This window comes from Petromyzon marinus, chromosome 63, assembly GCF_048934315.1.
Source record: "Petromyzon marinus isolate PM22_M1 ecotype Great Lakes invasive population chromosome 63, UKy_Petmar_22M1.pri1.0, whole genome shotgun sequence".
Lineage (NCBI taxonomy): Eukaryota > Metazoa > Chordata > Hyperoartia > Petromyzontiformes > Petromyzontidae > Petromyzon > Petromyzon marinus.
Window position 1 is genome coordinate 1,848,435 of NC_133729.1, and position 17,805 is coordinate 1,866,239.

Consider the following 17,805-nt stretch of genomic DNA (forward strand, 5'->3'; position numbering starts at 1 on the left):
GGTTGGCATCGTCCCCCACTCCTCCTCATGTCGAGGGGAAATGGGCGAGGTTTAGGACTGTGGCTCATGCAGCTGCAATGGCTGCTTTGGGTACATGGTCCAAACCTCTCCAGAGACCCTGGCTGACAGAGGAGGTATTCAGACTGGCTGAGAAAAAGCAATATGCCCACTCTCATCGGCTACAGCATCCCACATCGGAGAATGAGGAGGCTTACCGCAGCCTTCGCTCGGAGGTTCGGAGAGCTATGGGGCGCTGCAAGGATGGGTGGTAGTCGCGGGTTTCTGAGAAGATGGAGTCTGCCTCAGTGGACCGCGATCACAAATCGCTCTTTAATTCCATCAAAAAAGTAACCTGCAGTGCCACACCTATTACCATCATTAGGGGAAAGAACAGTGATCCAATCTCCGACATCCCAGGAACAGGTTTGCAGATTTGCTGAGCATTTCTGTGAAGTCCTGGGGGAGGTGAAATCCCACAGCCTGGAAAACAACGTGGGACAAATTGGGGATGACCCTGCCGAGGCTGAGTTGCCTCAAATATTATAAGTCACGCCCTGTGAGTGGCTGGCTGAAGTGCCATCTGTTGAGGAAGTACTGAAGGCGATCCAGAGTCTGAGACCAGGAAAAGCACCGGGCAGAGATGATCTCCCAAACGAAATGCTGAGGGAGGGTGGCGTTTGTGCACTGCCCTAAATGACATCATAACAACAGTCTGGACCACTGGATGGATTCTGCAGGTTTGGAAGTATTCCCTGGTGGTCCCCCTCTTTAAGAACGGGGCCGCACAGACTGTAACAACTACAGGGGCATCTCACTCCTCAGTGTGCCGGGAAAGGTCCTAGCAATGATTATTCAACATCACCTTGCTAGGCACGCTGAGGATAGGCTTGCAGAGCCCCAAAGCGGTTTCAGGAAAAGACGGTCCTGCACAGATTCCATATTTTATGTCCGTCTGCTACAGCAGAGGTGTAGGGAATTCCAACAAGACCTACATCTCTGCTTTATTGACCTGATCAGGGCCTATGATACCATCAGTAGGCCTGGGCTCTGGGTTGTTGGTCTTTCGGAGTCCCTGACCCTCTGCTCACGATCATTAGGGTCCTTCATGATGGTGAGCGGGCCCGGGTAAAACTACGTGTCCGGGAGTCGGAGCCATTCCCTGTACACCTTGGGGTGTGACAGGGATGTCCTCTGGCTCCCACATTATTTAACATCTATTTCGACCACATAGTTCGTGAAGCCTTCAATAGCTGTACCAGGGGAATTTCCATCTAGTGCAGATACAATGGGAGGATGATTGATGCCCAGGTGCGGTCAAGGGATGGCTCCCTATTGCTCAACCATGTCATGTATGCCGATGATCTGGTAATTGCTGATCACTAAGACGATGAGTTGGAGACGCTGCTGCTGAACCTGCAGCTTGCCACTAAGAGGTGGGGCTTTACCATCAGCCCCTCCAAAACTAAGCACCTGCCTGGTATTTTGTACTATCGGACACTCCACCCCCACAACTCCCAATTGGTGATTGGGCAGTTGTGGAGAGAGTGGAGAGTTTCCCATACCTGGGCAGTGTGCTCATGACCGGCTCCGGTTTAACAGCAGAGGTCTCACTCCGAAAAAGTCGAGCAGCATTATCTTTTCATTGGTTGCATCACGCTGTGTGGAAGCTACCTGGTCTGTCGCTTCGCACGAAACTTCAGGTCTTCTCGGCCACAGTCATTCCCTCCCTTCTATATGCTTGCGAAACGTGGACCCCCCCCCCCCTTATGGAATATCTTCGCCAGTGGGAAACATTTAGGCTAGCCTGCCTAAGATCCATCCTGGGTTTAACCAGGCTGGATTGTGTGAGGAGCTCACAAATCCTTGAAAGATCTGGGCAAGGTCCCATCGGTGAGCTCCTCCGGCAGGCAAGGCTGCGTTGGCTGCGTCATGTAGCCCGCATGCCCAGCCACCGCATGCCGAAACAGCTTTTGTTTGGCCGGATTGAGGGGGCTAAACGGGCTAGAGAAGAAATGGAGTGATGTGGTACAGGAGAATGTGGAGCTGAGTAGACTTGCCCATGACTGGTACCAGCGGTGTCAAAATCGGCATCTATGGAGGAGGCTCTTGAAGGACGCTACTGGGCAGTTGGAGGCACAACCACGAACGGAGCGCCGGGTGGCTAAAGCACAGCAAGATGGGACAGTACGGGGCACAGGTGGTGCATCAGCCAGTCGTCTCAGTCATCTCAGTCAGTCGACCCGTGGCACCTGGGTCTGCCCCGTGACCCCCTGCCAGCGGGCGTTCGACACTTCAAGTGGCCTCAACGTGCACATGGCCTGGCACAAGCGTCGTGGTGACGTCACCGCCATTTAGTGGTGAATGGCGGTTGTTATTGTGTACTTCGTTTATGTTACGAGGTAGCTGTGTATGTGCTACGTGGGAGCTATGTGTGTGGGCGATGTGGAGTCTGCGTGTGTGTTAGCCTGCGTGTGTGCTAAGTGTGTGCTATGTGGGAGCTATGTGGATCGTGTGTGTGCGCGTGTGTGTGTGCGGTGGCGTCACCGGTTAGCGCACCGCGCTACGAACCCGGCGACCCGGGTTCGATTCCCGCTCACGGCCAACACCGGCGACGATTGTCTGAACCGGTCCTGGGCCTCCCCCTAGGTCGACTCGGCCTCAAATGGATACCCGGTGCGGGCGTGGTGCTCGCCACCCACCCCCCCCCACCCCCTCGTGTGCCACAGTGCCGGCCTTCATGGGTGGGTGCTCACTGACAGCACTTGCCACCGACAGCCTGCTACAGGCTGCACGGGGAATCTTTGTCTTTGTGCGCGCGGTGTATCCGCATGTGCGTGAGTGGTGGAGACCGAGCCGCCTCGGTGGCGCGGGGAGTCTCACTAATGACCCTCTAATTGACCTAATTACGGGACTGTCCCCTTCCTAAACGCTTTAAAAGCGAAGTCGGGCAGCTCTTGGCGCAGCCTCTCGTTATCCCTCTGGGACCAAACTGCCGGCGAGCCAACACTTGGCCCTGTCCGCGATGTTAAAGATAATGTCGACGATGTCGACGATGATTGATGACCCCAATGGTGGCGTGAATGTGACGTTGAAACGTCGAGGATGTACTGTATGTAGTGTTTGTTGAACTTCCTTCGCACCGTACGTAGCCAACCGCGCTCATCGGAGGTGCGGGGGGAAGGACAACAAACTGTGGGTCTCTGTGTGAGTCTATAGGTCTCTGTGTGAGTCTATGGGTCTCTGTGTGAGTCTGTGTCACTGTGTGAGTCTGTGGGTCTCTGTGTGAGTCTGTGGGTCTCTGTGTGAGTCTATGGGTATCTGTGTGAGTCTGAGTCTCTGTGTGAGTCTATGTGTCTCTGTGTGAGTCTATGTGTCTCTGTGTGAGTCTGTGGGTCTCTGTGTGAGTCTATAGTTCTCTGTGTGTCTATAGGTCTCTGTGTGAGTCTATGGATCTCTGTGTGAGTCTATGTGTCTCTGTGTGAGTCTTTGGGTCTCTGTGTGAGTCTGTGGGTCTCTGTGTGAGTCTATGGTTATCTGTGTGAGTCTGTGGGTCTCTGTGAGTCTATGTGTCTCTGTGTGAGTCTGTGTGTCTCTGTGTGAGTGTGTGGGTCTCTGTGTGAGTCTGTGTGTCTCTGTGTGAGTCTGTGTCTCTGTGTGAGTCTATGGGTCTCTGTGTGAGTCTATGAGTCTCTGTGTGAGTCTATGGGTCTCTGTGTGAGTCTATGGGTCTCTGTGTGAGTCTATGGGTCTCTGTGTAAGTCTATGTGTCTCTGTGTGAGTCTATGGGTCTCTGTGTGAGTCTATGGTTTTCTGTGTGAGTCTATGGGTCTCTGTGTGAGTCTGTTGGTCTGTGTTAATCTATGAGTCTGTGTCAGTCTAGGATCTCTGTGTGAGTCTATGGTTATCTGTGTGAGTGTATCTTGAACTTCTTTCACACCGTACGTAGCCAACCGCGCCAATCGGATGTGCGGTTTCCGGGAGCAAAGGACACCAAACCAAACACAACAACAATTGGCAGTTCTACGTGACTCTACCCAAAGAACCAAAGAGTATAGTTCTAAAGAAGTTATATTTTCATCGTTTATCGAAGAAAATATGAAGAAGATATTTTAAATATTAAGAATATAGTATCATACACACAGACACGCAATGGCAGTATCCTCAGCATCATCATCAGCAGCAGCAGCAGAAGCTTCAAGACAAAGATCCCCCGTGTAGCCTGTGGCAGACAGTTGGGCCAAGGGCTGTTCGCGAGCACATACACACACGCACATATATACACACAGATATACATATACACTTAGTTATACACACAAACATACACACACGTATATACAAATACAAAGATCCCCCGTATAGCCTTCACGCGCTTTTGGGGCAAGTGCTGTTTGCAAGCAGCGCCTATGAAGGCGGGCGGGTGGCCCAGCACCACCACACCCGGCCGCCTTTGTCTCCCTAGCGGCGAAGTTTACACGTCGCAACCAGGCACTCATTTGAGGCTGAGTCGACCTAGGGGAGCCTCAGGAACGGTTCCCATAATCTTCGGCGGTGTTGGCCGTGAGCGGGGTTCGTAACGCAAGCGCGCTCACGACTACACTAACCGTGACATACACACAAGCTTCAAATCGCTTTAAACTATTGTCATCGTAGTGCGTATTTAACGTGGCGCTGCACTCTAACGTTGTAGGTTTGAAGACATTTATTAACAAGTCTATTTAATTAAGTAGAACGTGTTTGTCTATATTTATTTAAAGTTGCGCGCATTTTCATGTGAGGTCACATTTCTCATCCACCCTCCCCCCCCCCCTCGTCACACATCGTCACAAATGTCTGACCCCCACCCACCCCCAGGTGCGTGACGTCATTTATGGTCGGCCCCAAAGCGGATTTATGAGCCGTGCTCGTACCACTCGCCACTGATGTTAGCCGTGAGCGGTAATCGAAAACAGGTCGCGTGTGGCGAAGCACAGCGCTGTAACGGGGAGCGGTGGTGGAGCGGTTAGCGCGCTGCCCTACGAACCCGGCCACCCAGTTCGATTCCCGCTCACGGCCAACACCGGTGACGATGATCTGGTGCTGTGCGTGTGGTAAACATCGCCACTGGGGAGACAAAGGCGGCCGGGCGTGGTGCTGGCCACCCACCCCCTCGTGTGCCGTTCCGGCCTTCATAGGTGCTCGCTAACGGCACTTGCCCCAACAGTCTGTTACAGGTTATACGGGGGATCTTTGTCTTTCTATATGTATGATATATATGTATATATATAATAACAGTGGTGAATGTTTTACCGGTCCTGGGCCTCCTCCCCTAGGTCGACTCAGCCTGAAATGAGTACCCGGTGCGGTGCGCAAACATCGTCACCAGGGAGACAAAGGCGGCCGGGCGTGGTGCTGGCCACCCACCCCCTCGTGTGCCGTGCCGGCCTTCATAGGTGCTCGCTAACAGCACTTGCCCCAACAGTCTATTTAGGCTACACGGAGGATCTTTGTCTTTGTGTGCGCGCGTGTGTGTGCGTGTCTGTGTACGTGTGTGTGCGTGTCTGTATGTGCTTGTGTGTGCACATGTGTGTGCACATGTGTGCACGTGTGTGTGCACGTGTGTGTACGTGTGTGTACGTGTGTGTGCACGTGTGTGCACGTGTGTGTGCACGTGTGTGCACGTGTGTGCTGTTGTCTGTATGTACACGTGTGTGTACGTGTGTGTGTACGTGTGTGCTGTTGTCTGTATGTACACGTGTGTGTACGTGTGTGTGTACGTGTGTGCTGTTGTCTGTATGTACACGTGTGTGTACGTGTGTGTGTACGTGTGTGCTGTTGTCTGTATGTACACGTGTGTGTACGTGTGTGTGTACGTGTGTGCTGTTGTCTGTATGTACACGTGTGTGTACGTGTGTGTGTACGTGTGTGCTGTTGTCTGTATGTACACGTGTGTGTACGTGTGTGTGTACGTGTGTGCTGTTGTCTGTATGTACACGTGTGTGTGTGTACGTGTATGTACACGTGTGTGTACGTGTGTGTGCACGTGTGTGTGCACGTGTGTGTACGTGTGTGTACGTGTGTGTCCGCGTGTGCGTGCACTGTGGGGAGTGGTGGCGCATCGGTTCGCGCTCTGCGCTACGAACCCGGCTAGCCGAGGTAGATTCCTACTCGTGACCACCACCATCACCGCCACCACCACCACCACCACAGTTTGTTTAGACGATAGGGGGGGGTGTCGTTGTATGTATTGTGCGTTCGTCTTATATGTGTGGCTGTGTCTTTGTATATGTTTGTACAAAATGCCCGTCTTTATAACGTACGTATGTGTGTAGATGTCGTGTAACTCCTCGTAATGTTTGTTCCACTGTTCCAGAGTTACATTCACGACCAACATCTAGATTGACAAACTCATTTATTTATAACCGATCGTTGTTGTTGTTGTTCTTTAACACGCTTGAGGCTTTCGCGACAAACATCATCCATGATACAGTTGTTTTTTGGGTTAGATCGCGTTAATGTACAAATATGTCGTGAAACCCGCCGCCACCCGACACAGCCAACTAGTAAGGGTTGTCACGTGAACAGAACGTGGCCAATTCGTCACTGGTGGAGCACACCGGTTGTGTGTTGGAGAGCCAAGCCACTCAGATTGTAAATGTTGTGCGCTGTACTAGGACCGAATTGTCATGTTCTGTGTACGTGACACAACGTTACTAATTTGGCTGTGTCGGGTGGTGGCAGTTTTAACGACACATTTATATTTTTTTATGGATGTTGTTGTGTTTAGTTTGTTTTCCTTCCCCCGCACCTCCGATTAGCTCGGTTGGCTACGTAGCGTGCGAAATAAGTTCAAAACACATACATAGACTCACACGGAGACACATAGACTCGCACAGAGACACATAGACTCACACAGAGACACAGACTCACACAGAGACCCATAGACTCACACAGAGACCCATAGACCCACACAGAGACCCATAGACTCACACATAGACTCATAGACTCACACAGAGACCCATTTCTGTAAAACTGCTTTTCGTGTTTAATTGTTATCCTTCCCCCTGCACCTCCGAGTAGCGCGGTTGGCTACATGGGGTGGTGCGAAAGACGTTCGACACAACGGCGTCCGCACATCGGTGACGAGTGATAGCCAAACCTTACCCGCCTCTTCAGCAATCGTACTGACGGGCGAGGTGAAGTATGGCTAAACGTCACGCACTCCGCCCAACGACGAACGCGCCCTTGGGAGTCATCATCATCATCATCATCGAGCGGTGGAACGCGCCACGCGAAGCGTGCAGGTGGAGGGGCAGCGCCATTGTGGAGAGACAAAAGCGGCCGGGCGTGGTTGCTGGCCACATCACGGCCCTCGTGTGCCACAGTGCTTGTCAGCTTTTCGTAGGCGCTGCTGCTACTCGCTACGACTAACAGCACTTGCGCGCGAAAGGTCTGTGAAGGCTATCAGGGGGACCTTTGTCTTGTGTTTGTGTGGGGGAGCGGTGGGTGCAGCGGTTAGCGCTGCCGCTGCGATACGAACCAGGCCACGCGGGTTCCATTCTTGCTCACGGCCAACACCCAGTGACGATTATCTGGACCGGTCCTTGGGCCTCGCATAGGTCGACTCAGCCTCAAGTGAGTACCTGGTGCGATGTGTAGTCAACATCGCCACCGGGGAGACAAAGGCGGTCGGGCGTGGTTGCTGGCCACCCACCCCCTCGTGTGCCGTGCCGGCCGTCACAGGTGCTGCCGCTAACAGCACTTGCCCCTACAGTCTGCTAGAGGCTACACGGGGGATCTTTGTCTTTGATGTGTATGGATAAGTCCGTGTGAGGAGGTCAGCCTTTTAATGAGTTTACCGTCACACTCAATACCAGGCAAATCACTCGGTTCACCGATGATGATTGTGTCTGTGTGATCACTGTGATGATGATTGTGTGTGTGTGATCACTGTGATGATGAGTATGTCTGTGTGATCACTGTGATGATGATTGTGTCTGTGTGATCACTGTGATGATTATTGTGTCTGTGTGATCACTGTGATGATGATTGTGTCTGTGTAATCACTGTGATGATGATGATTGTGTCTGTATGATCACTGTGATGATGAGTGTGTCTGTGTGATCACTGTGATGATGATTGTGTCTGTGTGATCACTGTGATGATGATTGTGTCTGTGTGATCACTGTGATGATGATGATGATGATTGTGTCTGTGTGATCACTGTGATGATGATTGTGTTTGTGTGATCACTGTGATGATTATTGTGTCTGTGTGATCACTGTGATGATGATTGTGTCTGTGTGATCACTGTGATGATGATGATTGTGTCTGTGTGATCACTGTGATGATGAGTGTGTCTGTGTGATCACTGTGATGATTATTATGTTTGTGTGACCACTGTAATGATGATTGTGTCTGTGTGATCACTGTGATGATGATGATTGTGTCTGTGTGATCACTGTGATGATGATTGTGTTTGTGTGACCACTGTGACGATGATTGTGTCTGTGGGATCACTGTGATGATGATGATGATGATTGTGTCTGTGTGATCACTGTGATGATGATTGTGTTTGTGTGATAACTGTGATGATTGTGTTTGTGTGACCACTGTGATGATGATTGTGTCTGTGTGATCACTGTGATGATGATTGTGTCTGTGTGATCACTGTGATGATGATTGTGTTTGTGTGACCACTGTGACAATGATTGTGTCTGTGTGATTACTGTGATGATGATTGTGTCTGTGTGATCACTGTGATGATGATTGTTTGTGTGATCACTGTGATGATGATTGTGTCTGTGTGATCACTGTGATGATGATTATGTCTGTGTGATTACTGTGGTGATTGTGTCTGTGTGATCACTGTGGTGATTGTGTCTATGTGATCACTGTGATGATGATTGTGTCTGTGTGACCACTGTGATGATGATTGTGTTTGTGTGATCACTGTGATGATGATTGTATTTGTGTGATCACTGTGATGATGATTGTGTTTGTGTGATCACTGTGGTGATGATTATTGTGTCTGTGTGATCACTGTGATGATGATTGTGTGATCACTGTGATGATGATGATGATTATTATGGCTGTGTGATCACTGTGATGATTACTGTGTCTGTGTGATCACTGTGATGATGATTGTGTTTGTGTGATCACTGTGATGATGATTGTGTTTGTGTGATCACTGTGATGATGATTGTGTCTGTGTGATCACTGTGATGATTATTGTGTTTGTGTGATCACTGTGATGATGATGATTGTGTCTATGTGATCACTGTGATGATGATTGTGTTTTTGTAATCACTGTGATGATGATGATTGTGTTTGTGTGATCACTATGATGATGATTGTGTTTGTGTGATCACTGTGATGATGATGATTATGTTTGTGTGATCACTGTCATGATGATTGTGTTTGTGTGACCACTGTGATGATGCTTGTGTTTGTGTGATCACTGTGATGATTATTGTGTTTGTGTGATCACTGTGATGATGATTGTGTTTGTGTGATCACTGTGATGATGATTGTGTCTGTGTGATCACTGTGATGATGATTGTGTCTGTGTGATCACTGTGATGATGATGATTGTGTCTGTGTGATCACTGTGATGATGAGTGTGTCTGTGTGATCACTGTGATGATGATTGTGTCTGTGTGATCACTGTGATGATGATTGTGTCTGTGTGATCACTGTGATGATGATGATTGTGTCTGTGTGATCACTGTGATGATGATTGTGTTTGTGTGATCACTGTGATGATGATTGTGTCTGTGTGATCACTGTGATGATGATTGTGTTTGTGTGATCACTGTGATGATGATTGTGTGACCACTGTGATGATGATTGTGTCTGTGTGATCACTGTGATGATGATTGTGTCTGTGTGATCACTGTGATGATGATTGTGTTTGTGTGACCACTGTGACGATGATTTTGTCTGTGGGATCACTGTGATGATGATGATTGTGTCTGTGTGATCACTATGATGATGATTGTGTTTGTGTGATCACTGTGATGATGATTGTGTTTGTGTGACCACTGTGATGATGATTGTGTCTGTGTGATCACTGTGATGATGATTGTGTCTGTGTGATCACTGTGATGATGATTGTGTTTGTGTGACCACTGTGACGATGATTGTGTCTGTGTGATTACTGTGATGATGATGATTGTGTCTGTGTGATCACTGTGATGATGATTGTTTGTGTGATCACTGTGATGATGATTGTGTCTGTGTGATCACTGTGATGATGATTATGTCTGTGTGATTACTGTGGTGATTGTGTCTGTGTGATCACTGTGATGATTGTGTCTATGTGATCACTGTGATGATGATTGTGTCTGTGTGACCACTGTGATGATGATTGTGTTTGTGTGATCACTGTGATGATGATTGTGTTTGTGTGATCACTGTGATGATGATTGTGTTTGTGTGATCACTGTGGTGATGATGATTGTGTCTGTGTGATCACTGTGATGATGATTGTGTGATCACTGTGATGATGATGATGATGATGATTATGGCTGTGTGATCACTGTGATGATTATTGTGTCTGTGTGATCACTGTGATGATGATTGTGTTTGTGTGATCACTGTGATGATGATTGTGTTTGTGTGATCACTGTGATGATGATTGTGTCTATGTGATCACTGTGATGATTATTGTGTTTGTGTGATCACTGTGATGATGATGATGATTGTGTCTGTGTGATCACTGTGATGATGATTGTGTTTGTGTAATCACTGTGATGATGATTGTGTTTGTGTGATCACTGTGATGATGATTGTGTTTGTGTGATCACTGTGATGATGATTATGTTTGTGTGATCACTGTGATGATGATTGTGTTTGTGTGACCACTGTGATGATGCTTGTGTTTGCGTGATCACTGTGATGATGATTGTGTTTGTGTGATCACTGTGATGATGATTGTGTTTGTGTGATCACTGTGATGATGATTGTGTCTGTGTGATCACTGTGATGATTATTGTGTTTGTGTGATCACTGTGATGATGATGATTGTGTCTGTGTGATCACTGTGATGATGATTGTGTTTGTGCAATCACTGTGATGATGATGATTGTGTTTGTGTGATCACTGTGATGATGATTGTGTTTGTGTGATCACTGTGATAATGATGATTATGTTTGTGTGATCACTGTGATGATGATTGTGTTTGTGTGACCACTGTGATGATGCTTGTGTTTGTGTGATCACTGTGATGATTATTGTGTTTGTGTGATCACTGTGATGATGATTGTGTTTGTGTGATCACTGTGATGATGATTGTGTCTGTGTGATCACTGTGATGATGATTGTGTCTGTGTGATCACTGTGATGATGATTATGTCTGTGTGATTACTGTGGTGATTGTGTGTGTGTGATCACTGTGATGATTGTGTCTATGTGATCACTGTGATGATGATTGTGTCTGTGTGACCACTGTGATGATGATGATTGTGTCTGTGTGATCACTGTGATGATGATTGTGTGATCACTGTGATGATGATGATGATGATGATTATGGCTGTGTGATCACTGTGATGATTATTGTGTCTGTGTGATCACTGTGATGATGATTGTGTTTGTGTGATCACTGGGATGATGATTGTGTTTGTGTGATCACTGTGATGATGATGGTGTCTATGTGATCACTGTGATGATTATTGTGTTTGTGTGATCACTGTGATGATGATGATGATTGTGTCTGTGTGATCACTGTGATGATGATTGTGTTTGTGTAATCACTGTGATGATGATTGTGTTTGTGTGATCACTGTGATGATGATTGTGTTTGTGTGATCACTGTGATGATGATTATGTTTGTGTGATCACTGTGATGATGATTGTGTTTGTGTGACCACTGTGATGATGCTTGTGTTTGCGTGATCACTGTGATGATGATTGTGTTTGTGTGATCACTGTGATGATGATTGTGTTTGTGTGATCACTGTGATGATGATGATTATGTTTGTGTGATCACTGTGATGATGATTGTGTTTGTGTGACCACTGTGATGATGCTTGTGTTTGTGTGATCACTGTGATGATTATTGTGTTTGTGTGATCACTGTGATGATGATTGTGTTTGTGTGATCACTGTGATGATGATTGTGTCTGTGTGATCACTGTGATGATGATTGTGTCTGTGTGATCACTGTGATGATGATGATTGTGTCTGTGTGATCACTGTGATGATGAGTGTGTCTATGTGATCACTGTGATGATGATTGTGTCTGTGTGATCACTGTGATGATGATTGTGTCTGTGTGATCACTGTGATGATGATTGTGTGTGTGTGATCACTGTGATGATGATTGTGTCTGTGTGATCACTGTGATGATGATTGTGTTTGTGTGATCACTGTGATGATGATTGTGTTTGTGTGACCACTGTGATGATGATTGTGTCTGTGTGATCACTGTGATGATGATTGTGTCTGTGTGATCACTGTGATGATGATTGTGTTTGTGTGACCACTGTGACGATGATTTTGTCTGTGGGATCACTGTGATGATGATGATTGTGTCTGTGTGATAACTGTGATGATGATTGTGTTTGTGTGATCACTGTGATGATGATTGTGTTTGTGTGACCACTGTGATGATGATTGTGTCTGTGTGATCACTGTGATGATGATTGTGTCTGTGTGATCACTGTGATGATGATTGTGTTTGTGTGACCACTGTGACGATGATTGTGTCTGTGTGATTACTGTGATGATGATGATTGTGTCTGTGTGATCACTGTGATGATGATTGTTTGTGTGATCACTGTGATGATGATTGTGTCTGTGTGATCACTGTGATGATGATTATGTCTGTGTGATTACTGTGGTGATTGTATCTGTGTGATCACTGTGATGATTTGTCTATGTGATCACTGTGATGATGATTGTGTCTGTGTGACCACTGTGATGATGATTGTGTTTGTGTGATCACTGTGATGATGATTGTGTTTGTGTGATCACTGTGATGATGATTGTGTTTGTGTGATCACTGTGGTGATGATGATTGTGTCTGTGTGATCACTGTGATGATGATTGTGTGATCACTGTGATGATGATGATTATGGCTGTGTGATCACTGTGATGATTATTGTGTTTGTGTGATCACTGTGATGATGATTGTGTTTGTGTGATCACTGTGATGATGATTGTGTTTGTGTGATCACTGTGATGATGCTTGTGTTTGCGTGATCACTGTGATGATTATTGTGTTTGTGTGATCACTGTGATGATGATTGTGTTTGTGTGATCACTGTGATGATGATTGTGTCTGTGTGATCACTGTGATGATTATTGTGTTTGTGTGATCACTGTGATGATGATTGTGTCTGTGTGATCACTGTGATGATGATTGTGTTTGTGTGATCACTGTGATGATGATGATTATGTTTGTGTGATCACTGTGATGATGATTGTGTTTGTGTGACCACTGTGATGATGCTTGTGTTTGTGTGATCACTGTGATGATTATTGTATTTGTGTGATCACTGTGATGATGATTGTGTTTGTGTGATCACTGTGATGATGATTGTGTCTGTGATCACTGTGATGATGATGATGATTGTGTCTGTGTGATCACTGTGATGATGATTGTGTGATCACTGTGATGATGATTGTGTCTGTGTGATCACTGTGATGATGATTGTGTCTGTGTGATCACTGTGATGATGATGATGATGATGGTGTCTGTGTGATCACTGTGACGATGATTGTGTCTGTGTGATCACTGTGATGATGATTGTGTTTGTGTGATCACTGTGATGATGATTGTGTTTGTGTGATCACTGTGATGATGAGTGTGTCTGTGTGATCACTGTGATGATGATTGTGTTTGTGTGATCACTGTGATAATGAGTGTGTCTGTGTGATCACTGTGATGATGATTGTGTTTGTGTGATCACTGTGATGATGATTGTGTTTGTGTGATCACTGTGATGATGAGTGTGTCTGTGTGATCACTGTGATGATGATTGTGTTTGTGTGATCACTGTGATGATGATTGTGTTTGTGTGATCACTGTGATGATGATTGTGTTTGTGTGATCACTGTGATGATGAGTGTGTCTGTGTGATCACTGTGATGATGATTGTGTTTGTGTGATCACTGTGATAATGAGTGTGTCTGTGTGATCACTGTGATGATGATTGTGTTTGTGTGATCACTGTGATGATGATTGTGTCTGTGTGATCACTGTGATGATGATTATGTCTGTGTGATTACTGTGGTGATTGTGTGTGTGTGATCACTGTGATGATTGTGTCTATGTGATCACTGTGATGATGATTGTGTCTGTGTGACCACTGTGATGATGATGATTGTGTCTGTGTGATCACTGTGATGATGATTGTGTGATCACTGTGATGATGATGATGATGATGATTATGGCTGTGTGATCACTGTGATGATTATTGTGTCTGTGTGATCACTGTGATGATGATTGTGTTTGTGTGATCACTGGGATGATGATTGTGTTTGTGTGATCACTGTGATGATGATGGTGTCTATGTGATCACTGTGATGATTATTGTGTTTGTGTGATCACTGTGATGATGATGATGATTGTGTCTGTGTGATCACTGTGATGATGATTGTGTTTGTGTAATCACTGTGATGATGATTGTGTTTGTGTGATCACTGTGATGATGATTGTGTTTGTGTGATCACTGTGATGATGATTATGTTTGTGTGATCACTGTGATGATGATTGTGTTTGTGTGACCACTGTGATGATGCTTGTGTTTGCGTGATCACTGTGATGATGATTGTGTTTGTGTGATCACTGTGATGATGATTGTGTTTGTGTGATCACTGTGATGATGATGATTATGTTTGTGTGATCACTGTGATGATGATTGTGTTTGTGTGACCACTGTGATGATGCTTGTGTTTGTGTGATCACTGTGATGATTATTGTGTTTGTGTGATCACTGTGATGATGATTGTGTTTGTGTGATCACTGTGATGATGATTGTGTCTGTGTGATCACTGTGATGATGATTGTGTCTGTGTGATCACTGTGATGATGATGATTGTGTCTGTGTGATCACTGTGATGATGAGTGTGTCTGTGTGATCACTGTGATGATGATTGTGTCTGTGTGATCACTGTGATGATGATTGTGTCTGTGTGATCACTGTGATGATGATTGTGTGTGTGTGATCACTGTGATGATGATTGTGTCTGTGTGATCACTGTGATGATGATTGTGTTTGTGTGATCACTGTGATGATGATTGTGTTTGTGTGACCACTGTGATGATGATTGTGTCTGTGTGATCACTGTGATGATGATTGTGTCTGTGTGATCACTGTGATGATGATTGTGTTTGTGTGACCACTGTGACGATGATTTTGTCTGTGGGATCACTGTGATGATGATGATTGTGTCTGTGTGATAACTGTGATGATGATTGTGTTTGTGTGATCACTGTGATGATGATTGTGTTTGTGTGACCACTGTGATGATGATTGTGTCTGTGTGATCACTGTGATGATGATTGTGTCTGTGTGATCACTGTGATGATGATTGTGTTTGTGTGACCACTGTGACGATGATTGTGTCTGTGTGATTACTGTGATGATGATGATTGTGTCTGTGTGATCACTGTGATGATGATTGTTTGTGTGATCACTGTGATGATGATTGTGTCTGTGTGATCACTGTGATGATGATTATGTCTGTGTGATTACTGTGGTGATTGTATCTGTGTGATCACTGTGATGATTTGTCTATGTGATCACTGTGATGATGATTGTGTCTGTGTGACCACTGTGATGATGATTGTGTTTGTGTGATCACTGTGATGATGATTGTGTTTGTGTGATCACTGTGATGATGATTGTGTTTGTGTGATCACTGTGGTGATGATGATTGTGTCTGTGTGATCACTGTGATGATGATTGTGTGATCACTGTGATGATGATGATTATGGCTGTGTGATCACTGTGATGATTATTGTGTTTGTGTGATCACTGTGATGATGATTGTGTTTGTGTGATCACTGTGATGATGATTGTGTTTGTGTGATCACTGTGATGATGCTTGTGTTTGCGTGATCACTGTGATGATTATTGTGTTTGTGTGATCACTGTGATGATGATTGTGTTTGTGTGATCACTGTGATGATTATTGTGTTTGTGTGATCACTGTGATGATGATTGTGTCTGTGTGATCACTGTGATGATGATTGTGTTTGTGTGATCACTGTGATGATGATGATTATGTTTGTGTGATCACTGTGATGATGATTGTGTTTGTGTGACCACTGTGATGATGCTTGTGTTTGTGTGATCACTGTGATGATTATTGTATTTGTGTGATCACTGTGATGATGATTGTGTTTGTGTGATCACTGTGATGATGATTGTGTCTGTGATCACTGTGATGATGATGATGATGATTGTGTCTGTGTGATCACTGTGATGATGATTGTGTGATCACTGTGATGATGATTGTGTCTGTGTGATCACTGTGATGATGATTGTGTCTGTGTGATCACTGTGATGATGATGATGATGGTGTCTGTGTGATCACTGTGACGATGATTGTGTCTGTGTGATCACTGTGATGATGATTGTGTTTGTGTGATCACTGTGATGATGATTGTGTTTGTGTGATCACTGTGATGATGAGTGTGTCTGTGTGATCACTGTGATGATGATTGTGTTTGTGTGATCACTGTGATAATGAGTGTGTCTGTGTGATCACTGTGATGATGATTGTGTTTGTGTGATCACTGTGATGATGATTGTGTTTGTGTGATCACTGTGATGATGAGTGTGTCTGTGTGATCACTGTGATGATGATTGTGTTTGTGTGATCACTGTGATGATGATTGTGTTTGTGTGATCACTGTGATGATGATTGTGTTTGTGTGATCACTGTGATGATGAGTGTGTCTGTGTGATCACTGTGATGATGATTGTGTTTGTGTGATCACTGTGATAATGAGTGTGTCTGTGTGATCACTGTGATGATGATTGTGTTTGTGTGATCACTGTGATGATGATTGTGTTTGTGTGATCACTGTGATGATGAGTGTGTCTGTGTGATGATGATTGTGTTTGTGTGTCTGTGTTTGTCTGCGTGTGTGGGGGAGCGGTGGTGTAGCGGCAGCGCACTGCGCTACGAACCTGGCGACCCGAGTTCGATTCCCGCTCACAGTCAACACCCAGTGACGATTATCTGAACCGGTGCTGGGCCTCCCCTAGGTCGACTCAGCTTCAAATGAGTGCCTGGTGCGACGTGTAAACTTCGCCACCAGGGAGACAAAGGCGACCGGGCGTGGTTGCTGGCCACCCATCCTAACAGCACTTGCCCCTACAGCCTGTTTGTAAAGACAAAGATTCCCCGCATAGCCTCTCGCAGACAGCTGGGGCAGGTGCCGTGGGTGCGTGACTCACTCCACACCTCCATCTAGTCACCTAATAATGCCTGCGTGCGGTGGGGAGCGGTGGCGCAACGATTAGCGCAGTGAGCTTGCGAACACCCTCCAAGTTACCTATGGGACCTTTTGTCGCCAGCGTAAAGAATGATTTCGAAACAAGAAGAGGTTTAAATTTCGATTTAAAGCTTTCGTGACTGCAATGATTCATCTTATTTGGTTCTTTCGGTAAAGTCACGTAGAATGAGAATAAAATAATAAATTGATAAAATAAAATAACACAATAATATTCTCACTAAGGATGTGTGGAATCCCTCCCCGTAGAGGCGGTTAAATTTCGATTTAAAGCTTTCGTGACTGCAATGATTCATCTTCTTTGGTTCTTTCGGTAAAGTCACGTAGAATGAGAATAAAATAATACATTGATAAAATAA